Source organism: Pseudophryne corroboree, chromosome 4, assembly GCF_028390025.1.
Source record: "Pseudophryne corroboree isolate aPseCor3 chromosome 4, aPseCor3.hap2, whole genome shotgun sequence".
In the NCBI taxonomy this organism is placed as follows: Eukaryota; Metazoa; Chordata; class Amphibia; order Anura; family Myobatrachidae; genus Pseudophryne; species Pseudophryne corroboree.
In genome coordinates, this window is record NC_086447.1 from 547,481,155 (window position 1) to 547,506,803 (window position 25,649).

The following is a 25,649-nucleotide window of genomic DNA, read 5'->3' on the forward strand; positions in this document are numbered from 1 at the left end:
AAGGCGGGCCAGGGAGCGAGGAGTAGCTCCTGAAGTGCAAAGGCATCGCCGCTGTGCGATGTCTTTGCACTTCTGCGAGGGGGGCCAGACTGACATGCGGGGCGGACTAGCCCCATGCTGGGCGTTCCCCCGCATGTCAGGAAAGATGATCGTAGCTGTGCTCAATTTAGCACAGCTACGATCAACTCGGAATGACCCCCAGTATCCTACCCCATTCACTCTTGTGTTATAATGCTGTGTTTGTGCACTTTGGCAAAATAAACATTTGTAATATATGTCAGTCTTAGGTGCCCTGAAAACATTTGAATCTGTGCAGTCAAGCTTGCAGATGATGTAATATTTGTTCATTCAGAAGTTTACTAATGACTATTTAACAGATGCGGAAACAGGAAAGTATTGTGCTGACTACTGTTTTTTTTTCTACCCCCAAGTAAACAGTGTTGATGTGTTACAGATTTACAGTATATAGCTTACTCCTACAATAGAGTAGAGATGTGTGCCTACATAGGCAAATGCAGGGGGGTTCCGGTTGCCTGGAAACCCCCTCTCTAGCCCATACCATAATTAAATTTTACTAGAGCTGCATGTTTTAATGATTTCCTCAGTATTACAAATAAAATAAATAGCAACACCCGTGGATGTTGGCAATAATGGATAACTGAGCTGTGGACAGATTAGATGTGAAACTGTGTTCTAGGCATTGGCATTTCTATAATGGGTGCAATGTGTGCGGTGCACACGGGACCACTTCACCCACTGCATTCTAATACTCACCTTTCCGGGGTCCAGCACCAAGCGCTGCTCTCGCGGTGAAAGGCGCAGCTAAAATGACTGTCATGCATGCGCAATAGCTAAATTGGTCTCCGGAACATGGTGGGCGCTATGTTTCCGGAGACCTGTGCATGCGCAGTAGACTGCAGCATATTGCCGGAGACTACCGCACAGTGCAGAGGAGGGGGCCCACCCAGAGGTTCACACAGGCCCCCTCCTCTGTTACAGTGCCCCTGGTACTAGGTTATGGGTCCATGTTTCTATGGCCTTAGTGACCCATGCTGTGGCCATAGCTGGCGTGGCAGTAGTTCCTGTAAGGGAGTAAACTGACTTTAGACACACATCCAGTTATCTATCCAGCAGTTCCTTAAGTGAGGGTACAGTAGGGATAGGTAGGACGAAGCTTTTGAGTAAGTCTGTCACATGAGTATCCACAATAGGTGGGTTTTCCCACTGTGCACAATCCTCTATGGGTAAAGGTTAAAAGGAGCTGAGTCTCTTAGGTACCATAAATTTCTTAGTAGGTGTTTTCAGTGCCTCAGTTCTAAATTCTGTGAAGTGGTCAGAGTGCAGAAACTCAGCTAGAACTACTTTCTGCCGCTTGTGTAGCGGATCTTTTGAAGCAGTGGCCAGTTCAGCATCCTCAAGCTGAACAGAGAATTTGACTGCCCTGATTAATGCTGCCACATTAAATTTAGATGGGGACTCCTCATTCCCTGATTGAGATTTTGTATCAGAAACCTCAGCCATGTCAGCAAGTACTGATGACTCCTCCGAATCCGAGTGTGGTGTGGATTATGAGGAAGGTACAGTATGTTTGACAACAGTAGGTGCAGGCAGTGTGCCCCGCCCTTGTATCATGTTTTGAAAAGCAGCAGATGAAGCAGCAAGACTCTGAACAGATGTAAAGAATGAATCCAACCACTGAGAAAGGATGGTTGGGGCTGCTATGGCCTGTCAAACAGGTTGTAACGGCTGGTGAAAACTCATAGAGTGAGCCACTGGAGGTTGCAGTTGCTGTGGAACTGTTACAGGGGGAGCCACTGTGGGCTGCACTGGTTGTGGACCAGTCCCTGGGGAAGCCAGTGTGGGCTGTACTGGTTGGGGTATACCCATAGGGGGGACAGCGTGTGGGGTAGCTATATGGTCGGCAATCTTAGCCAGTAACGTTGTGAATGAAGCCCATGGGAGCTCTTGTACAATGACTGGTGAGGCTAAGGTGCTGGGAGGCAATAAACAGCCCTGGCGTAGACCATCCTGTGAAAAATCCTGAGGCAGAACCTCAGTGTGACAGGCAAGAAGAGAACACACACAATGTGGTAATGTGCAGGCACAATATGTGACAATGAGCGCAAACAAGTACAATATTTAGTAAAGTGTGGCAAATTTAACCAAATACACACTAGTATTTAAGGGTCACAGAGAAGAAACAAGTACATGGAAAGCAATGTCATTGTACAGTTGAAATAAAGAGAACGCAAACAGAAGCACTAGCAAAAGTCACACAAAATGCAGAAAACAATTTTAACCTCAATGGACACTGCTATCAATTATTCAGCACTTATACATGGCTGGTAGGATTCAGCATTTTGTATAACCTGTGATGTAGGAGAGGTATACAGGGAGACACAGCCCACCACCTCTGGAGACCTGCAGAGCTCTGTATTATGGCTGTCCAGCGTCTCTAGTAGGAAAGGAGGAGGGAAGGGCAGCCCAGGGCGGGAAGACCACAGTGGAATGGCGCCCTGGGCTGGGGGAGGGGCCGCTGGGGAAGCACTGACCTCCCATGTGCTGGCAATCACCACCGGTTCTCCTGGCTGATTAAATTGTCCCGAGCGCCAGTGTACATGTTTGCCCTGGTGGTTAAGTGTGGCCGCGAGTACACTTAATGGACTGGGTGCACACCAGCAGCCGCGGCCCGTCTCTCGGGACCGCAGCACAAGGACTGCGCAGACCTGCAAGTGGGAACCCGCCATACCTGTCCCTCATGTGTCCGGATGCAGTCCTGGGAGCCCCTGCATCTTGCTAGTGAGAAGGATGCAGTGGGAGTCCCGCCAAAATCAACTACCAACTCGTGGTGTCGCGGCCTGGTGGGGGTGTTGGAGAGACAGCTCTGGCATCTTATGGACTGCCAGTATCTGTCATCCCATTGAAAGTCATTAAAATAAAATAAAAAAGTTTAGGATGCAGCTGCAACCCTCTGTTCAGTGTGTCTAGCTCCATGGTGACACCGAAAAAAACCCTGAAGTGCCTGAACATAGGGGCAGAGTATGAAGAGGTAGTAGCCCAGTGCATCCTAGGAGGCTCACAAGCTTATTGTTTGTTGTCAGTCCTGGTCTCCACCAGCATCATACCCAAGGTAAAGGATTAACCCCGTGGAGACCATGGACCCCGAAGAAAAAACCCTTTGCTTCATTGTTAAGGAATCAGATCAGAAGGCATTTCATGTGTCTGAAAAAGAATGAAACCCCTTGACTAGGATAGGTTGTTGCAAGCCCTTTTCTGACGTAACTTTAAGGGGTATAGGGGGTCATTCTGAGTTGATCGCTAGCTGAATTTGTTCGCAGCGATCAGGCTAAAAATCGGCAGTTCTGCGCATGCGTATGCGGCGCAATGTGCACGCAAGACGTTCGGGCACAACGAACTATGTAGTTTTGCACAGGGTCTAGCGATGCATTTCAGTCGCACTGCTTGCCACAGAGTGATTGACATGAAGTGGGCGTTTCTGGGTGGCAACTGACCGTTTTCAGAGAGTGTGCAGAAAAACGCAGGCGTGCTGGGAAAAACGCAGGCGTGGCTGGGCGAACACTGCGTGGGTTTGTGACGTCAAATCCGGGACTGAATAGTCTGAAGTGATCGCAAGCGCTGAGTAGGTTTTGAGCTACTCTGAAACTACACAAACATTTTTTTGCAGGTGCTCTGCGATACAACCGTTCGCACTTCTGCTAAGCTAAAATACACTCCCAGTGGGTGGTGGCATAGCGTTTGCATGGCTGCTAAAACTAGCTAGCGATCGATCAACTCGGAATGACCCCCATAGGGTTACCTTTTAATATCATCTTAGCTACAACCTATTACTGTAGGTAGCTTTAGGGGTGGGATTTTGTTCTTGATAAGCTATTATCACAGTCTCTTTTCTTCTGGAAATTTCCAGGTGATGTGAGGAAGGATTCAGTATGATTTACCGGCACACGGGATATCGGCTGTCAATATCCCAATAGTGGCATCCTGCCCGCCAGAATGCAGGCTCTATTTCCACTCTATAGGTCTTGTGGACACCCACGAGTGCAAATAGCCCTGGTGCACCAGGATTCTGGCTGGTGGCATTGTCGCCTGTGGGGATTCCGGCATCGGTTTCCTGACCGTCGGGATCACGATAGGCGACAAATGAAATGCATCCTGTGAGGAACTGCAGCTCTGCTGTGTGTATTGCATTACTGTCTAAATTTCTGATTGGTGAATTGTTTCTGTCCTCTGCTTATCTTCTCTCAGTTACTTCTTTTCTATTTCTTCATTTCTAGCTTTTCCTTCACTCTTTTTTCTTTCCTTCCCTCTCTATTCTTATCCTCGTCTTGTTTTCCTGTTATTACTTTTTATATTTTATTTCCTGCCCACTTGGAGGATGGGTTTGGGCTTGTGCCTTGTCTGAGACTGCAGTCTCTGTTAGGAATGCTCCAGCAGTATCTGGCCTGCCCATTTCAGAAGGGCTACGGGGTCTGGAACTGAAAAGGTATAAGGGCCCATACTGAGGATGGGAGAAACTGTGACCAGTGATGTGTGGGTTTGCATGCTCCCCACACTCAGCTACACTGGTCTCCATAAATACATAAAAATTGCATAATGTTGTGAAAACATGCTAAAACTATTAATACTTATTATTTATGGCCAAGTATGGCCAGTTAAGTAGCTTGTTATCATACTAGCATGATGATGGGCCTATTTTTATTTGAAGGCCTGGAGCTGTAGCTTCATCTGCCCCCTTGTTAATCTGCATTGAGGAATTGGTACTGCGCTAACTCCCCAGTTACTGTCATTGTCAAATTCCACCAACCACCTACTTTGTGGGCAGGAACTGGCGGCTATGCCAAAGCAGTTGCTGCAGCTGCCACTGCATGCTCTCCCATTTCTAAAGGCTACCTGGTGCATAGTCTGCTGTAGTTTTGGAAACAAACATGTGCACCATAGTTGGGGTTTCTGCAATAGACCCAGCTGCTATAGTTCCGCCACTGAGGGTGTGTGTGTTGCAGTGAATCTGTGACAGCGAGCCTTTCAGCCCTCTATTTCTGTTAGTGGGTTTGGGATCTGTATTTTTGTTTAAAAAAAAAAACAGCTAAAATCACAGAATTTGAGCCTATTTTGTTTCTATAGTATTAATAACCTCAATAATATTAATTTCCAGTCAATTTTGACCACCTCACAATATTGTTTTCATCCAGTTTAGGCCAAAAGGTTGCACCAAGGTAGCTGGATGACTAAGCTAATTGACAGCAGTGGGTGGCACAAACATGTATCACTTAAACTTCCAACATGGCACATCTAGGAAACACAATGGCACTGCAGTGGCAGACAGGAAGGCAGTTAATCAACTACATGAGGGAGGAAGAGAAGGAAGGAAGAGAGGGAAGGAAGGGAAGGAAGAGAGGGAAGGAAGGGAAGGAAGAGAGGGAAGGAAGGGAAGGAAGAGAGGGAAGGAAGGGAAGGAAGAGAGGGAAGGAAGGGAAGGAAGAGAGGGAAGGAAGGGAAGGAAGAGAGGGAAGGAAGGGAAGGAAGAGAGGGAAGGAAGGGAAGGAAGAGAGGGAAGGAAGGGAAGGAAGAGAGGGAAGGAAGGGAAGGAAGAGAGGGAAGGAAGGGAAGGAAGGGAGGGAAGGAAGGGAAGGAAGGGAGGGAAGGAAGGGAAGGAAGGAAGGAAGGAAGGAAGGAAGGAAGGAAGCTGAGACAACCTCCTGTTGACAAACAACTCCCAGCAGGAGAGCCACAGGCGCCTTTTCCAGGTCAAAGATGCATTTCAGGAAATGATACTACATTAAGGTTGAAAATATTTTTTGACAGATGATTACAGCATCTCAAAATATTTATTATATATATATATATATATATATATATATATATATTATTTTAGCTATTCTTTGTAGAAGAAACCAAAATCAGCAAAAATGGTCTGGCACACATCTTTATTAAAAACTAGATTAGGGGCCCAAGGGAGTATATATGTAGTGGAAGGAAGGATTGATTACTAATTTAATGTAATTTGTTTGATTCTGAAAATGTAAATTAATCATTGGAGGCATTGGTGATGGTCTTTATTGCATAGACAACATTTTTTTATTGGTTATTGCACTAATCCGACTATTACTAATTTGCAATACATTTTTAATTACCAATGTGCAGTGCAAGTATCCCAAAATTCACCAACAAACAGCCCATTATTAAAAGGAAAGTGGTGCAAGATTAACTTTTTCATGGTACCTCCCACCAACCCTTCTGTTGTATAGATCACCAGTCTTGAGCAGAGTCCAAGCAGGGTAAGCCATTTTGCAATGGTTTACCTGAGGTTTTTTTAAGAGGCGGTCAGCAGCATTCCTCTTAGTGAAACCAGTTATAAACAGAGTAGCCTGCCTCTGAATGCACTGCTGCTGTTTGTGCTGCTGAAGGCAATACACCTCCCAGTGGGCTGTCACAGACATGTATCTTTAGTTTGCCCTGTCCCGCTTGTCCACATATATGTGCTTAAGGGCAGTGGCGTAACTTAATCTCAGTCGCCCGGATGCATGAAAAATTTGGTGCCCCCATCCACCCCACGTGCCGTCTTTTTGACTTTGCAAAATTAATGACGTCCTATGAAAATAAGTTGTTTTGTGTGACTCCCGTCCAGTTACGGTATCTGTTCAGATGGTCGACCATGTTATGGTCGACAGTCATTAGGTCGACCACTATTGGTCGACATTGACATGGTCGACATGGACACATGGTCGACACATGAAAATGGTCGGTGCATGAAAAGGTCAACATGAGTTTTTTAACTTTTTTTTCTTTTGGGGAACTTTTCCATACTTTACGATCCACGTGGACTACGATTGGAACGGTAATCTGTGCCAAGCGAAGCGGTAGCGGAGCGAAGGCACCATGCCCGAAGCATGGCGAGCGAAAAACGACACCCAAAAAAGTTAAAAAACTCATGTCGACCATTTCGAGTGTCGACCTTTCATGTGTCGACCATGTGTCCATGTCGACCATGTCAATGTCGGCCAATAGTGGTCGACCTAATGACTGTCGACCATTCATACCGGAACCTCCAGTTACAGCCCATTTCCCGCTAACCTGTAAAGCATTAGCCCATAGGTACCGAGAGCATTTTTGTGACCACCAGACTATGAGCGGTTTAGTGACTTCTACACAATACTAAGAGCATATGAGTGATCACTATACAATACAAAGAGCATATTGGTGACCCCCTATACACCAGACAATACGAGGAGTGTTATTGTGACCTCCAGACAATATGGAGAGCGTTATTGTGACCTCCAGAAAATATGGAGAGCATTATTGTGACCACCAAACAATACTCTCTGTATTGTCTGGCGGTCACAATAACGCTCTCTGTATTATTGTGACCACCAGACAATATTTAGAGCAATATTGTGACTGCTAGACAATACGGAGAGCATTTTAGTGACCACTCAATTTACATTGCATATTATAACATAAGAAAGCAAGTGTACAAGTGATTGTCAGTGAGTGTAATATACTGTATATTTCAATAATTCCCGCCGCCTACCCCCCACCCCCAGCTAGGAAAACCCATCCCTTCTATCACCACCAAAAACCGCCATCCGCATGATCCTTTACCTGGGGTCTTCTATCATTAATAGTGCAGACCAGCACCACACCTTCATAACAAATGTGGAGGATCAGCAGCTGCCAACTTTACAGGTAAGGTGCTTTATGTTAGTTGCTGGTGCTCAATGCACCACAAAGACATCAAAGGCACTGCATGAGTGACATCATTTCACTTATTCAATGTCTTAGGTGTCCTTACTGCACCCTGTGTCAGCGTCCGGGGTCTTACCGGAACGCTGGGGCCGGGCAGCGGCGGTGGAGGGCTGCGGCGCTGGGTTCAAGGGTACAGGCAGCGGAAATGGCGTTGAGGGGGTCCGCTCGTGGAGGCGGGACGCCGCTGCAGCAGCTCGCTCTCGCTAAGCCGTTGCCTAGGAGACCAGGGGCAGTGAGCAGCATGTTGTCAGAAAAGGTCTGCATTACTGGGCGCCGCCATGTTGGAGACCAAGTTTCTGACATAATTCCTGTTCCTAGTTTTCCAGCCAATCCAGGGAAACTTCTTCCTATAAAAGGGGGCTGGTTTAGGATAGGGATGCCAGTGCTTCAAGTTACAACCCTGTTGTAGGTGCTTTAGCCTGTGCTCCCAGGATTCCTGCTGTATTCTGGTACTTCTAACCCTGCTTTGCCAGTTCTCAGTTGCTGCTGCAGTTTTCCCGTTCCTAGCCTGCTGCTGCCCGTGGAGACGCTCTTGGAAAACCCGGTTCAGTAAGACCCTTTGGGCACGGATGACCCCGGGTCTCTTGCCTCGTCCTCCAAGCCACAGTCCGCAGATTCTTGCTTCAAGCCAAGTCCTCGAACCACCATTCACAGTCCTCAGCTCGTTATCTCCAGCTTCATCTTTCAAGCCACAGTCTACAGTTCTCAGTCTCCAGTCACGACCCAAACTACCGTCCACAGTTCTCAGCTCCTCTACCGCAGTTTCATCTCATAAGTCGCAGTCCACGGTTCTTGTCTTCAGCCTCGTTTTACGCTCACCCACAGTTCCACAGTTCTTTGTCTACGACCACGTTCTCAAGTGACCGTTCATCAACCTCAGTTTTCTACCTCTGCTCTGTACATAATAAATACTTTCCATTGACTCTCAAACTCCGCCTACATCCTTCATTGCTCCGTATCCCATGCAAAAGAACTATATCCAACCCCCTCATTTTGTTCTTCCCCAGCCTGCTACCTCCTTGGGCAAGTCTCAACTGCCGGATCCCCAAACTTTGCTAGACGTGACAGTAAGCACTGGCCCAATGGATTCAACGGGTGATCAGGCCTCAGGAGGAGATTCAACCGCAGATACTGTATCTGGTCTCGCTTAAGTAAGCAGGAGGCCACACAATCTCAAATTGTGCAGTTCATGCAGAGTATGTCCGAACGTCTCGATTCTCTCTGTGTTGCCATGACGGCTCCTCAAGTTCCTACAGCTGCTCCCACATTAGCACCTCCGGTTCCGCTTCCTCCTGTGCCAGGCCCACTTCCACGGTTGCATTTGCCATCTTCCAGTAAATTCGATGGGAATCCAAAGCAATGCCGTGGGTTTCTTAACCAGTGTGAAATCCAGTTCGAACTACAGTCGGCCAGTTTCCCATCAGCACGAACCAAGGTAGCCTATATCATTTCTTTACTTACTGGGCAAGCGTTGGAATGGGCGTCACCATTGTGGGAGAGGTCGGATCCAATCCTGTCTAACTACTCAGAGTTTGTAGCCGCCTTTCGAAGAATCTTCGACGAACCGGGCAGGACTTCTGCTGCCTCATTGGAGATCCTGCGCCTGCGTCAGGGCACGCGTACGGTCAGTCAGTACGTGATCCAGTTTCGTACTCTCTCCTCTGAACTGAACTGGAATGAGGAGGCTCTCATCGCAGCTTTCTGGAGCGGTCTCTCCGAGAAGATCAAAGATGACCTCGCAACTCAGGACGTACCTGATAAGTTGGATAAGTTAATTTCCCTATGCAATAAATTAGTCTTAAGATACAGAGAACGCTGTATGGAGAAATCACGGTCAGATCGTCCCAGGCCTCGAGTCGTTCCTCCACCAACACCATCAACTCCAACTACTGAGGAACCCATGCAGATCAATCGTTCCCGTCTTTCCAACGAGGAACGTCAGAGACGGCGACAAGGGAACTTATGCCTGTACAGTGGTGCATCTGATCATTTTGTTAAATCTTGTAGCCAACGTCCGGGAAACGCCCGCTCCTAGCTTGTGCCGGAGAGGTCAAGCTAGGAGAATTCTCAGAATTACTTGCAAAGAAAGAGTCAGTCTTGTTAACCCACCTGGAACTTCCTTCTTCCTCTCTTCTCATCCCTGCACTACTCGACTCCGGAGCCGCCGAAAGTTTTATTACATCAGCTCTGGTCAAACGATCTGGGATACAAACGGTCTGTTTGGATCGTACCATCTCAATTACTGCTGTGGATGGAAGTCATATTCCTGAGGGAATTATTACTCTTCGTACAATTCCTCTTAAGATGAAGGTTGGAGCTCTTCATTCGGAAAACATCTCTTTCCTAGTAATTCCCAAAGCCTCTCACGAACTGATCCTAGGATTTCCATGGTTAAGTAGACACAATCCCCATATAGATTGGCAAATCATGGATGTTCTTTCCTGGGGACGAAACTGCTTCCAGAACGGTTTGCCCTCTGTAAGACCTCTCTGCTCTTCTAGTCCTTCCAGCCTCCCTGCAGAATACCAGGCCTTCCAAGATGTTTTTAGTAAGCATGGGGCGGACACCTTGCCTCCGCATCGCACTTGGGATTGTCCCATTGATCTGGTACCCGGCAAGACTCCTCCCCGAGGTCGAATCTACCCGCTCTCACTCCCTGAGACTCAGGCCATGTCGGAGTATATCCGGGAGAACTTGGAAAAAGGGTTCATTAGGTCATCCACCTCTCCGGCTGGGGCGGGGTTTTTCTTTGTCAAAAAGAAGGATGGGGTCTGCGGCCCTGTATTGACAATAGAGGTCTCAATGACATTACAATTAAGAACAGATATCCATTACCTCTAATTCCAGAACTGTTCGACCGTGTTAAAGGAGCTACTGTATTCACTAAGCTGGACTTACGGGGAGCCTACAACCTTATACGTATTCGCCCAGGTGACGAATGGAAGACGGCTTTTAATACCCGCGACGGCCACTACGAATATCTGTAATGCCTTTCGGCCTATGTAACGCCCCAGCCGTCTTTCAAGAATTCGTTAATGAAATCTTCAGAGATCTCCTCTATGACTGCTTGGTGGTTTACTTGGATGACATCCTCATTTTTTCTAGGGATCTGAAGACCCATCGAGAACAAGTCAAAGAAGTTCTAACTCGTTTACGGAGGAATCAACTATTTTGTAAGCTCGAGAAGTGCACCTTCGAAGTACCCACGATTCCATTCCTCGGTTACATCCTTTCAGGGCAGAAATTGCAGATGGATCCCGCTAAAGTCCAAGCAATTCAGGATTGGTCGCTTCCAGCTTCCCTTAAGGGAGTTCATCGTTTCCTGGGGTTCGCTAACTTCTACCGAAGATTCATTCAGAATTATTCCTCTGTCATAGCCCCCATAACAGCATTAACCAGGAAAGGAGCCGATCCAGCCAAATGGTCTCCAGAGGCTTTAGAAGCCTTTTCATCGTTGAAGAAGGCCTTCATGACCGCTCCTGTTCTTCGACAACCTGATCTCAGTCGTCCGTTCCTGGTGGAGGTCGATGCCTCCACGGTAGGAGTGGGAGCAGTTTTATCTCAGCTCTTAGAGGACAAGAAAGTCCATCCTTGTGCGTTCTTCTCGCGAAGATTCTCCCCCGCTGAGCAGAATTACGCTATTGGTGAACAAGAATTACTAGCAATTAAGTTAGCCTTTGAGGAGTGGAGGTATTTGTTGGAGGGAGCTCAGCATCCAATCTCGGTAACCATGGATCATCAGAACCTCCTGTATCTACAGTCAGCCCGATGTCTGAATCCACGTCAAGCAAGATGGGCACTCTTCTTTACCCGTTTCAACTTTAAACTTACTTACCGCCCAGGGTCCCTCAACAAAAAGGCAGATGCATTATCTCGTTCCTTGAGTTCTGAAGAACCCTCTGACCGTTCAAAAGAACAATACATCTTAGACTCCATCTCTTTTTCAGCAACCAATACCTCTCCACTTCCTCCTCCAGGAAAGATCTTCGTTGCTCCAAATCTTCGCAAGAGACTGCTTACATGGGCTCACTCCTCCTCCTTCATGGGCCATGCAGGTGGGCATAAAACGCTCAAATTCATTCAGCGCTCCTACTGATGGCCTCATCTCAGGACTGATGTACAGGAATTTGTGGCTGCCTGTCCAAAGTGTGCTCAGCATAAAAGTCCTAAAGGTCCTCCAGCCGGGTTACTTCATCCGCTACCTGTGCCGCAAAGACCATGGACACATATTTCTATGGACTTTATTACTGATTTGCCTGTGTCTGGCGGACGGAACACCGTATGGGTCATAGTTGATCGATTTTCTAAAATGGCACACTTTGTTCCCCTGGCCAGTCTTCCATCAGCATCCCAGCTGGCAAAATTATTCATAGCAGAGATTTTTCGTCTCCATGGATTACCGCAGGAAATCGTATCTGATAGCGGTCCCCAGTTTGTGGCCAAGTTTTGGAGATCCCTATGTTCTGCTCTTGGCGTGAAATTGAATTTCTCCTCAGGATATCATGCTCAAACGGATGGTCAAACAGAAAGAGTGAACCAGGACCTGGAGACATTTCTGCGTTTATTCATGTCCTCCTCTCAGGACGACTGGCTGGACTTCCTCCCATTTGCAGAATTTGCCCATAACAATCTTTATCACTCTGCCACAAAATCTTCTCCATTTTTCAATAATTATGGTTATCATCCGAAAGTTCCTGACTTCCAACTTCTGCCTACACTCGAGGTTCCTGCCGCAGAGTCAACACTTAGACAATTTACTGAAACCTGGAAACAAATTCACAAGGCCTTGCTCAAGACATCCAAGAAGTATAAGACCTACGCAGATCTAAAGCGAAAAGCGGTACCAAGTCTTAAAGTGGGAGATCGGGTTTGGGTTTCCACACGTAACCTAAGATTGAAGGTTCCTACTAAGAAGTTTGCTCCCAGGTTTATTGGGCCCTACCCAATCGAAAGAGTTTTGAATCCTGTGGCTTACAAGGTGAAGTTACCTCCACAATTAAGAATCCCTAACGCTTTTCATATTTCTCTCTTAAAACCGTTGGTACTCAATCGATTCAGAGCTGCTCTACCTAAATCACCCAAGATCCAGTCAACACAAGGAGACGAATTTGAGATTCATAAGATCCTCGACTCCCGCAAACGATATGGTCGCCTCCAGTACCTAGTTGAAGGGATATGGACCTGAGGAATGCTCCTGGGTAGAGGCAGAGGACGTCCATGCCCCAAGACTTCTTCGGTCATTTCATGCCAAATTTCAAGCTAAACCTTATAGGTGTCCGGAGTCCACCCGCAAAGGGGGGGGGGTACTGTCAGCGTCCGGGGTCTTACCGGAACGCTGGGGCCGAGGGGCGGGCTTCACGGGCGGCCGGGCAGCGGCGGTGGAGGGCTGCGGCGCTGGGTTCAAGGGTACAGGCAGCGGTAATGGCGTTGAGGGGGTTCCGCTTGTGGCGGCGGGATGCCGCTGCAGCAGCTCGCTCTCGCTAAGCCGTTGCCTAGGAGACCAGGGGCAGTGAGCAGCATGTTGTCAGAAAAGGTCTCCATTACTGGGCGCCGCCATGTTGGAGACCAAGTTTCTGACATAATTCCTGTTCCTAGTTTTCCAGCCAATCCAGGGAAACTTCTTCCTATAAAAGGGGGCTGGTTTAGGACAGGGATGCCAGTGCTTCAAGTTACAACCCTGTTGTAGGTGCTTTAGCCTGTGCTCCCAGGATTCCTGCTGTATTCTGGTACTTCTAACCCTGCTTTGCCAGTTCTCAGTTGCTGCTGCAGTTTTCCCGTTCCTAGCCTGCTGCTGCCCGTGGAGACGCTCTTGGAAAACCCGGTTCAGTAAGACCCTTTGGGCACGGATGACCCCGGGGCTCTTGCCTCGTCCTCCAAGCCACAGTCCACAGATTCTTGCTTCCAGCCAAGTCCTCGAACCACCATTCACAGTCCTCAGCTCGTTATCTCCAGCTTCATCTTTCAAGCCACAGTCTACAGTTCTCAGTCTCCAGTCACGACCCAAACTACCGTCCACAGTTCTCAGCTCCTCTACCGCAGTTTCATCTCATAAGTCGCAGTCCACGGTTCTTGTCTTCAGCCTCGTTTTACTCTCACCCACAGTTCCACAGTTCTTTGTCTACGACCACGTTCTCAAGTCACCGTTCATCAACCTCAGTTTTCTACCTCTGCTCTGTACATAATAAATACTTTCCATTGACTCTCAAACTCCGCCTACATCCTTCATTGCTCCGTATCCCATGGAAAGGAACTATATCCAACCCCCTCATTTTGTTCTTCCCCAGCCTGCTACCTCCTTGGGCAAGTCTCAACTGCCGGATCCCCAAACTTTGCTAGACGTGACACCCTGGACAGCTGGATAAGTGGAGTGGAGACAGGCATGAGGGAATCATCAGAAGAACTGTAGTGGTAGGCATGACACAAGGGAACACTGATTTTTATGGAGCCCCAGAAACACAGTAAACATGGACAAGACTTTTAGATAGATAGATAGATAGATAGATAGACAGATAGATACATGAAAACATTTATGATTAATCGTTTAAGCATGCTGGAAATGCTACACTTAGGATCACCCTTTGGATCGTGGAGCTGGGACTGCCCTACATGCAACACCCAACTCTACAGCACCTGCCCCCACTACCCCAGCCCCTTACGGTTGAACTAATCAGAATGTTGCCTTGCACTTACAGTTAAGTGGTCTGTCCTCAGGCTCCTCCGAGTCCCGACAGTGACAGGCACTCTCTGCACACCCAGCCCGCTCACCGCACACTCTCCTGTCCCGGCTCCTGGGATGGACTTCACCGCACGGCACTGCCTGGCTCCCAGCTCCCCGCTCACTGCCTTAGGTCACGGCTTGCATTACAGCCAATGTCAGGTGATGTCCGTGACCAGAGACAGCAGTCAGACCATGTCACGGGGAGGAGCGCCATGATGATGTACGCTCTGCACGGCGGCTCCTCCTCAGTCCTCAAGCTGCGGCATGGACATGCGGGACAATGAAGTAAGGGCCCCCTTCAGGGCTGGCGCCAGGCGGCAACAGACTCCATTTTCTCCAATAGTTCTGCCCCTGCTTAAGGGGGCAGTGGGTACAACAGTATTTTGGAGGACACTAATAAATGTTTTTTTAACTTTCTTGTACATAATAGAAGTGGAAACTAGATGGGATTTGGTAGCGGGGACACAGGGCCTCAGTTAACTGTCTAAAGCCCAATGCATTAATGTTGGATACTGGAGACACATCTAATACCAGCATAGCTGTTATGGCATCAGTAATCCACTGTGCAACTAGGTGATTGTTGTCATACTTGCTCTTCGTTGAAAAGGTATAACAGTCAATTGTTTTGTTAAAATATGACAAGTAGTTTTCCTGGTCCCCTTCTGGGAAGATCAACTCACAGCAGCAGCAGCAACAACAGGTGTAGCAATCAAGGATCCTTCTGAGAAATCCCTGACAGGACAGAAGTCAGTCATGATTATGAAATTGGATGCAGGACTACTCTGAATTTGACAAAAACTTTGAATGAATGCGCTGCAAGTGATGTAACAGGGAGGAGGTTCCTAGATGGTTATGGTCCCTACCTAACTGGGGTAGAGAACCCCTAGATTGATAGAGCACCCCTGGAGGACACAGCACCCCTTTATGTACAACAAAGCATGGACCACCTACAGTGTCGCAATACGTGTATGATTATACACTGCGGCCTGACCGGCAGTGTCACAGAAAAATAATAGTATAGTACACTGGAGTATATCACCCAAAAAAAACATACATTTTTTAAACTAGATATTTAGCTTTTATTTTGTTTAAACTGGGTCAGAGCACCCCTATATTGACAGAGCACCCCTGGAGGACAGAGCACTCCGTTATGGACTGAGAGAGTACCTGTGGAGGACACAGCACCGTTTTATGGATGGAGAGAGTACCTCTGGTGGACACAGCACCTCTGCATGGATGGAGAGAGTACCCCTGGAGAACACAGCATCCTTTTATGGAGGGAGAAAGTACAAGTAGTACTCCTGGATAGACAACACAGTACCCCTGGGTGGACCCCGCACAGACACGTCTGCTCAATACAAGCTCCACAGTCGGAGTGAAGATGGCGCGATTACCAGTGACCTTTATAGAATCCAAAACTCGCAAAAAACCAACATAGGTCAGACGGGAAACCCCGAGCAGAACTATGATCCAGGCTCAGATCGTGACGTTTGGGTGGGTCCAGTTCCCAAAGGAACCAAACCCGCTCATCTCTACTAGTTACTTTGAGTTATGATGGCAAAGACTAAGATCCCACTTTGCAGGGAAGTGTTTGATCAGTGCATTCATTTGGTGACCTAGCTGCGGTTAGGAGAACTTCTGTTTTTTCCTTTTTAGGTTACACCTAATCCTGGGGAGTCCAGTGAGATAGCAAGCGGTTCCAGGAGAGCTTGGTCATCTACTCATGTGACTGAGGAAAGTAGAATGTGAGCCAAGCTTCAGAAAAAGCATAGAGTTAGTGGTAGATTACACCATCATACTAGGCAGTCCTCTTGACAGTAGTAGTGTGACTTTGGGTAAGGGTGCGCTGTAGTGCTCTTCACCTACACAGCATTCCTGCACGTTCTCTGGCCACATATTTTCACAAATTAGTTGTGGTAAGTACATGGATGCGTACAAAACAAATATCTGTTAATCAAAAAAGACATGGATGTGGCTAAAAAGAAGGGCGATGTAGATAAGAAGGAACACAAGTCCTATACCAGTTGGCTCAGGAGCATGAATATATTTGCTCCTGCAGATCTCAACACTCACTCGTCAGAATTTACAAACATGATTGGATATCTACATTTGCTTCATGGTCTGTTCTGTTCAGCAAGGAAAGTTATTTGAATAATTTATTCAATAAATTTTGAAAGAAACAACATGGCTTGGCTACAATGGACTTCGGTTGCAAGGATGTCATGATATAGCTCAATGTCATGCAGCCACTGAGGATACCACTGAAACCAACACAGAGTCATCTCATTGACGCTTCCTCTAGGATTAAGTGTTTTGTATACAAAAATGGGCAATGTATGTTGAAGGCTTGATGTTGTTTTTAACACTTTTACAGTACCTTAGATGTGGAGCTCCGAACCCCATTAAATCATCTCAACCATGCTGCAGGAAATGCCGCTGGGAGCAGTGATCAGAAAAAGAGTCCCAAGTCCTGTGTATTATCACTATTTTATGATGGTTCCTTTTTTTCTCACCACTTTCTCTCAGACTGGGGCTTCTGGATTGCCCACATTCTTTGCTACATATCACATTGACCGGTAAAATACACCCCTCTCTTCATACAACCACACGTTGCCTACTTAAAGATGAGCAAATTCATATCTTGAATACTCTTTGGTGCTGTCACAACTCAAATGGGTTGTTCTAACACAGAAACATAGAATTTGACAGCAGATAAGAACCACTTGGTCCATCTAGTACACACAAGGCTTAATTTTTTTTATTTTTTTTTATTTTTTACAGGAGCCAATGAACCATTCAGTATATTTTTGTATTGCAGGAGGAAACATGCAGGTACAGGGAGAATATACAAACTCCACACAATTATGGCAGTGGTGAGAATCAAACCTCACTGCTGTGAGGCTATAATGTTAACCATTACACCATCCGTACTGCCAACACATTTTTCCCTACTCAGGAATCGAACCTGGGCTGCTGCAGTGAGAGCGCCGAACCTTAACCACTAGATCAACAGGGACTTATACTATCACCACCTACTTCAAAATTGGGGCAAATATATTAGCAGAAAGTAAAAAACTATAACAAAAATCTTCTGACTCAAGTCCAATGCACCTTAAAATGTCTATCATAATACTCAAAACTCACTTTTGTAAAAAGGTTTATTAAAAAATAAATATTTTTTCTTTCAAGCTTTTCTTGACCGTTATTAATTTTTGTTAAAGTTTATATCATTGTGGATAAACCTTTTTTTTCCCATTAGTCACTAATGGTTGCCAGGCCATTCCTGACACATTCACTCTCACAAATGTGGTCATATAAACAATCCCACAAGTATGTAATGTACCTTGGGGGTCTTTCCAAGTTGATCGCTCGCTTGCTATTTTTTGCAGCACTATTTGTGACCCAGTTGACACCAGTTGTTGGTCCCTGTTGATGTGCATCGCTATCGTTTGAGGCTGACAAGCGGGAGAAGGGAGGACGCTATATGCGGCGGCTTGAAGACGGGAGCACAATCAGCTGACAGGCGCCTGCGGTGTGTGCACTGCTCACGAGAGGCATTTTAGTGGGAGACGGAGGACGCCACTTGCGGTGGTTGGAGAACAGGAGCCCAATATTCAATAGGTGCTTGCGGTGCACCGAGCCCCGGGTGTTTGACTTTATCCTCCAAGATCCAGGATACATCTCCCATAGTGAGAACATACCATTCTGTGAGCATATGGATAATTCCATGAACTGGTAAAAAACTTCATTCATGCTACACTATATATGATATTCAATTCAGGAGATTATTTATAAGCATACCTTATGGGACTGTCCTATTTAGGAATAAAATAAGGACATCAACATTTCTACAATTATCGGATTAGTCCACTGTGGTCAATTATAGCAAATAGATATATGATCCACCTCTTATGCTCAATTATTATTATTATATTTTTATTGGGGGTTTTATATGCGCATATTAATTAATTTCTTGATTTTTTTTTGTCTTTATGTGATTGATTTTATAGATATTAAAAATATCATAAAGGAACTAATGTATTGAGTATATTCATGTCCTGTTGCCTCAATTTGATTATATTAGCGCGAGGGGTTATATAGTTTCATATTATAATTATACACACATACACACCCATGGAAACCCCCCCTTAATAAATCCTGCGTTTGCCCCTGAATCCATATACTATGTTTTCAAGATTGGGGCCAAGCTACAGTACCTTTGTTTAAGTTGCCAGAATTATTCTAAAATGTATTTCATTTTTTATAGATTTAGGTGACTGTTGTTAAGGATTTCAGTTCACAAAAGCAAAATTTCAGTTGGAATAAGCATGAAAGTAGAGATGTGCACCGGACATTTTTCGGATTTTGTGTTTTGGTTTTGGTTCCGTGGCCGTGTTTTGGATTCGGACGCGTTTTAGCAAAACCTCCCTGAAATTTTTTTGTCGGATTCGGGTGTGTTTTGGATTCGGGTGTTTTTTTTTAAAAAAACCTCAAAAACAGGTTAAATGATAGAATTTGGGGGTAATTTTGATCCCATAGTATTATTAACCTCAATAACCATAATTTCCACTCATTTCCAGTCTATTCTGAACACTGAACACCTCACAATATTATTTTTAGTCCTAAAATTTGCACCGAGGTCGCCGGATGACTAAGCAAAGCGACCCAAGTAGCTGGCACAAACACCTGGCCCATCTAGGAGTGGCGCTGCAGTGTTAGACAGGATGGCACTTAAAAAAAATAGCCCCAAACATCACATGATACAGAGATAAATAAAATAAAAAAAGAGGTGCAAGATGGAATTGTCCTTGGGCCCTCCCACCCACCCTTATGTTGTATAAACAGGACATGCACACTTTAACAAACCCATCATTTCAGTGACAGGGTCTACCACACGACTGTGGATGAAATGACTGGTTGGTTTGGGCCCCCACCAAAAAAGAAGCAATCAATCTCTCCTTGCACAAACTGGCTCTACAGAGGCAAGATGTCCACCTCCTCCTCATCATCCGATTCCTCACCCCTTTCACTGTGTACATCCCCCTCATCACAGATTATTAATTCGTCCCCACTGGAATCCACCATCTCAGGTCCCTGTGTACTTTCTGGAGGCAATTGCTGGTGAATGTTTCCACGGAGGAATTGATTATAATTAATTTTGATGAACATCATCTTCTCCACATTTTCTGGAAGTAACTTCGTACGCCGATTGCTGACAAGGTGACCGGCTGCACTAAACACTCTTTCGGAGTACACACTGGAGGGGGGGCAACTTAGGTAAAATAAAGCCAGTTTGTGCAAGGGCCTCCAAATTACCTATTTTTCCTGCCAGTATACGTACGGACTGTCTGACATGCCTACTTGGATGCAGTCACTCGTATAATCCTCCACCATTCTTTCAATGGTGACAGAATCATATGCAGTGACAGTAGACATGTCGGTAATCGTTGGCAGGTCCTTCAGTCCAGACCAGATGTCAGCACTCTCTCCAGACTGCCCTGCATCACTGCCAGCGGGTGGGCTCGTAATTCTTAGCCTTTTCCTCGCAGCCCCAGTTGCGGGAGAATGTGAAGGAGGAGCTGTTGGCGGGTCACGTTCCGCTTGACTTGACAAGTGTCTCACCAGCAGGTCTTAAAACATCTGCAGAAAAATATATAACAAATGTATATATATTCAGGCGCTGGAATGGGGGTTTCTCTAGCTGCTGTATGATGGGAGGTAGTAGGTCTCCCCAAAAGATACAAATATATTATAGAACAAGAAAAGAGCGCTAAATTGAATCACAATTTAATATATTAAAAAATACAATTATCTCATGCAATTAAAACAATTCACAAGCTCAATGATAGAGGATAAAAGGTACAATGAATAAAGTGCCAGCTGCAATTTAGAAAGACCAATGTCCCTTTACATTCACAGACAGTTCATGGCAGGCAGAGAGATATATTTCTCCAATGAAGGTGTATTACCGGCTGTGTGTTCCAATTAGAGATGAGCGGGTTCGGTTCCTCTGAATCCGAACCCGCCGAACTTCAGGTTTTTTACACGGGTCCGAGCAGGCTCGGATCTTCCCGCCTTGCTCGGCTAACCCGAGCGCGCCCGAACGTCATCATCACGCTGTCGGATTCTCGCGAGGCTCGGATTCTATATAAGGAGCCGCGCGTCGCCGCCATTTTCACACGTGCATTGAGAGTCATAGGGAGAGGACGTGGCTGGCGTCCTCTCCGTTTAGAGAAGAGAGAGACACAGTATTTTTGGGGAGCATTATTAGGAGGAGTACTACTGTATACTACTATACTACTTGCTGAAGTGATATTTATAGATTAGATAGTGTGACTGTAAGTGTATTATCTGACTTGTGGGGGAGACACTGACAGTGGGGAGCAGTTAGAGTCTGAGAGCAGGACTCAGGAGTACATATAACGTACAGTGCACACTTTTGCTGCCAGAGTCAGTGCCACACTGCCATTGTTGTGACCACACTGACCACCAGTATAATAATATATTTTGTGATTGTCTGCTTAGGCCTCGGAGTACTAGTTGCAAGTTGCAACGTGACCTGAAGTGACCACCAGTTTAATAATCAATCACCACCAGTTTAATATATATATATATATATAATTGTATATAATATATATATATAATATTGTATACCACCTACCCGTGGTTTTTTTTTTTCCATTCTTCTTTATACATACTACTATAGTAGCTTACTGTAGCAGTCTGCGGTGCTGTGCTGACCTGACAGTGTCCAGCAGGTCCGTCATCAGTCATTACATAATAAATATATATAGTACCTGTCCGGCTGCAGTACTAGTGATATTATATTGATTTCATCTCATTATCAATAATTTATCATCCAGTCTAGACTCTATATTAGCAGCAGACACAGTACGTTAGTCCACGGCTGTAGCTACCTCTGTGTCGGCACTCGGCAGTCCATCCATAATTGTATACCACCTACCCGTGGTTTTTTTTTTCTTTCTTCTTTGTACATACTACTATAGAGTATAGTAGCTTACTGTAGCAGTCTGCGGTGCTGCTGAGCTGACAGTGTCCAGCAGGTCCGTCATCAGTCATCATTACCTAATAAATATATTATCTACCTGTCCGGCTGCAGTACTAGTGATATTATATATACATACATATATATATTGATTTCATCTCATTATCAATCATCCAGTCTATATTAGCAGCAGACACAGTACGTTAGTCCACGGCTGTAGCTACCTCTGTGTCGGCACTCGGCAGTCCATCCATAATTGTATACCACCTACCCGTGGTTTTTTTTTTTTCTTTCTTCTTTGTACATACTACTATAGTATAGTAGCTTACTGTAGCAGTCTGCGGTGCTGCTGAGCTGACAGTGTCCAGCAGGTCCGTCATCAGTCATCATTACCTAATAAATATATTATCTACCTGTCCGGCTGCAGTACTAGTGATATTATATATACATACTGTGACAAGAACACTGGGATAGTGTTTGAGGGCAGGTATATTTGTCCCAGGTTCTTGTCTTACATGTTTTAGAAAATGTTAACTTCTAGGAAAAATGCTTTTTGTTTTGTCTGAACCTTTTCAGTTTGCTGTAAAAGCTGGGTAAAGGCTCTGAGAGAGAGATAAGGCGAGTTCTAGACATTGGGCCCAGTTCGGGTCTTTGGCCTCACAGAGGGCTAATCAGGGTTTCAGCTGTGTAAGAGTGATATAGTGCTTCTAACCTGATTAGTATGGGCAGACTGCCTGGGAAGGCTGCAGGACCTGTGTGTGAGAGACACGCTTTCTGATGCAAGTAAGCTATACAGTATGTACTGAAGAACTCTGTGTTTTGTTTAGTGACAGTTAGGAACATCTTATGTTTAGTTAGTGCCGGACAGGCACGGTATTTTTATTTTGGGGTTTGTTTTATTTTCTGTTTCAATAAAACTGGCCGGGGTCAGTTGTACCAGAAACTGGACTTGTGTTGTTCCTCAACTGCTGCGTGCTGCCATATTCCCCAGGAAAAGGCACCTTGCACCCCTACAGTGTTACAACTTGGTGGAGAATGCGAGCAGGCCGTTCTGCGCATAAGTGAAAGCAGCAGCTTTGTGAGGCCTGCAGAAAACGGTGGTTTATGCAGATACAGCCCAGTGTGAAGTTACTGAGACTCACCCCTGAGGGTTTGATATATGTCCTGGGTGAAAGCAGCTGCAAAGCCGCCTGAAAAATCTGTTGACATGGAGGATCTGCTTAAAGCCTTGCTGCAAGCTACAGCGGCTCAGCAGGAGGCCAACCGACAGCAGCAGGTGGCAATGGAGGAAAATTGGAGACTACAGCAGGAGGCCAACAGACAGCAGCAGGTGGCAATGGAGGAAAATAAGAGACAACAGCAGGCAGTTGTTGATGAACTTTACAGGCAACAGCGTCAGGATAGAGAGGCCTTAGCAGAAGTGGTGCAGAGACTTGCAGCTCGGGTTGGAGATGTGGCCGTCAGTGCTCCAACCAGCTCTAGTTCTATACGAGCCAGTCACTTCCTGCAGAAAATGACAGAGGCTGATGATGTGGAGGCCTATCTGACCACGTTTGAAAGGACTGCCGAGCGTGAGAACTGGCCGAAAGCACAGTGGGCCAGTCTGCTGGCACCTTTCCTGTCAGGTGAGCCCCAAAAAGCTTACTTTGATTTAAGCCCTGCTGAGGCTCGGGACTATGATAAACTAAAGACTGAGATCCTGACCCGCCTGGGAGTCACGCTGTCAGTACGAGCACAACGGGTGCACCGTTGGCTGTACGCCATGGAGAAGCCTCCGCGCTCCCAGATGCACGACCTTATTCAGCTAACAAAAAAATGGCTACAGCCAGAGACATTAACTGGTCCCCAGATGGTGGAAAGAGTCGTCATGGACCGCTACTTGAGATCTTTGCCCATGGTCCTGCGCAAGTGGGTGAGCCATGGAAACCCGGGTACTGCTGACCAATTAGTGGACATGGTAGAGAGGTATTTGGCAGCAGAGGAACTACTGATGACCACCCAGCAACCCATAGATCCTCGACAGTGCCCTTCAGTAAAGACTGGTAAGACTGTTCCGTGGGAAAACGTTGCTGGGCGGTTAAGAGAACGCAAGGCTGGAGAGACTGTAAACACTGGCCCTGGAAACAGGCCAATGGGGCTAGAACGGTCTATGCTGCCCAAATGGGTTGATAATCGTGTGGTTAAATGTTTTAGGTGTGGTATGCCAGGTCATGTTATTGCCAATTGCCCAGTCACGCAAGAACCCATGCAATGTGATGCTGCCTTTGAATGTCGCAGAATGTCTTTCTTTGCTAGGTTAGCCTGTACTGTGGTACCTTCACCTGAGCTGGAAAAACAAATGTGTGATGTGTTCTTAGAAGGTAACCGGGTAGAGGCCTTGCTAGATTCAGGAAGTTTAGTTACCCTCGTGAAAGCTGGGTTAGTGAACCCCTTAAAGGTCCAGCAAATACCTATTGGGGTAACTTGCATACATGGGGATACCCAATATTATGCCACTGCTGAGGTGAATATAGAAACTTGTTGTGGGTCAGCAATGGTTAAAGTGGGACTGGTCCCTACCTTGGTGCATGAGGCCATAATAGGGAGGGATTTTCCTCATTTTTGGAAACTGTGGGAATCACGGTTATCAACAGATGTGAGAAGTAAAAAGCCAGTTGATAATACCGGTGATTTTATGGATGTACGTGGGTCTTCGGAACTTTCTGGCCCTTTGCCTTTTGCTAGTTTGGCTGGGGAAGTGACAGATGGGGAGTCCATTGAGGACCCTCTTGCCGGGAACAGAGACATAGTAGTTAGAACTGAAAGCGTGCCTGACCTGGAGGTAAAGAAGGATCTGTTTGCGTCTGAACAGTTAAAGGATCCTACCTTAATAAAGGCTAGAGAGAATGTTAAGATTGTTAATGGGGAACCTGTGGTACCAGGTGACAGGGTTACGTATCCCCACATGGCCATCTGTAATGAGCTCTTGTACCACATTGTCAAAAGGGGTGAGGATGTGGTGGAACAGCTGGTAGTTCCCCAGCCTTATCGGAGAACGGTACTAGATTTAGCTCATAGTCACGTTACCGCAGGACATTTAGGGGCAGAAAAAACCACTGAAAGAGTTTTACAAAGGTTCTTTTGGCCAGGGGTTTATAAAGAAGTGTCTGAATATTGTTCTTCCTGTCCTGAATGCCAGTATCATGCCCCTAGACCCCATTTCAGGAGCCCACTAGTTCCCATGCCTATTATAGAGGTCCCGTTTGACAGAATAGCCATGGATCTCGTGGGGCCCTTGTTAAAGTCTGCTCGGGGCCATCAGTATATCCTGGTAATTATGGACTATGCCACTCGATATCCTGAGGCTGTCCCTTTACGCACTATCACAACCAAGGCGATAGCTAAGGAGCTGGTGCAGGTATTTAGTAGAGTGGGAATACCAAAAGAAATTTTGACTGACCAAGGTACTCCATTTATGTCAAGGATCATGAAAGAATTGTGCAAGTTATTTAAGGTCACTCACCTCAGGACGTCCATCTACCATCCCCAAACTGACGGGTTGGTGGAAAGGTTTAATAAAACATTAAAAAGTATGTTAAAAAAGGTTGTTGAGAGAGATGGGAAAAACTGGGATTGTTTGTTGCCCTACTTGTTAATGGCCATCAGAGAAGTTCCTCAGTCCTCTACGGGGTTTTCTCCATTTGATTTGTTGTATGGTAGACACCCCAGAGGGCTGTTGGATGTTGCCAAAGAGACGTGGGAAGGACAGCCCACTCCTTATAGAAGCGTTATTGAGCATGTAACACAAATGCAGGATAGGATTGCAGCCGTGGTACCTGTTGTCAGAGAGCACATGGAACAGGCCCAAAGTGCTCAACAGAGGGTCTATAACCGGAGTGCCAAGATACGGGAATTTGCTCCTGGAGATAGAGTTCTTGTTTTGGTACCCACTGTGGAAAGCAAATTCCTAGCTAAATGGCAGGGTCCATTTGAGATTAGGGAAAAAGTGAATGAGGTTAATTACAAAGTATACCAGCCGGGAAAGAGAAAACCCGAACAGATCTACCATGTTAACTTAATCAAACCCTGGAAAGATAGGTTGTCTCTGTCAGCGGAGCCTTGCCCTTCGGTGTCTTCACCCCGGTTGCTTCCCGCAGTGAAGGTGTCAGAGACATTATCAGCTGA

At 46.2% G+C, this 25,649-nt stretch overlaps 1 protein-coding gene across 1 annotated transcript in view; it reads right to left on the reverse strand.

The window, feature by feature from the left end:
- LOC134909933 (pantetheinase-like) overlaps nt 1–20,114 on the reverse strand; it is a 96,327-nt gene extending 76,213 nt beyond the window's left edge. Inside the window, exon 1 of the mRNA XM_063917360.1 lies at nt 19,796–20,114. The gene's annotated coding sequence lies outside the window, so the exon portion shown is untranslated. The remainder of the gene's footprint in view (nt 1–19,795) is intronic.
- Nucleotides 20,115–25,649: the final 5,535 nt, after the last annotated feature.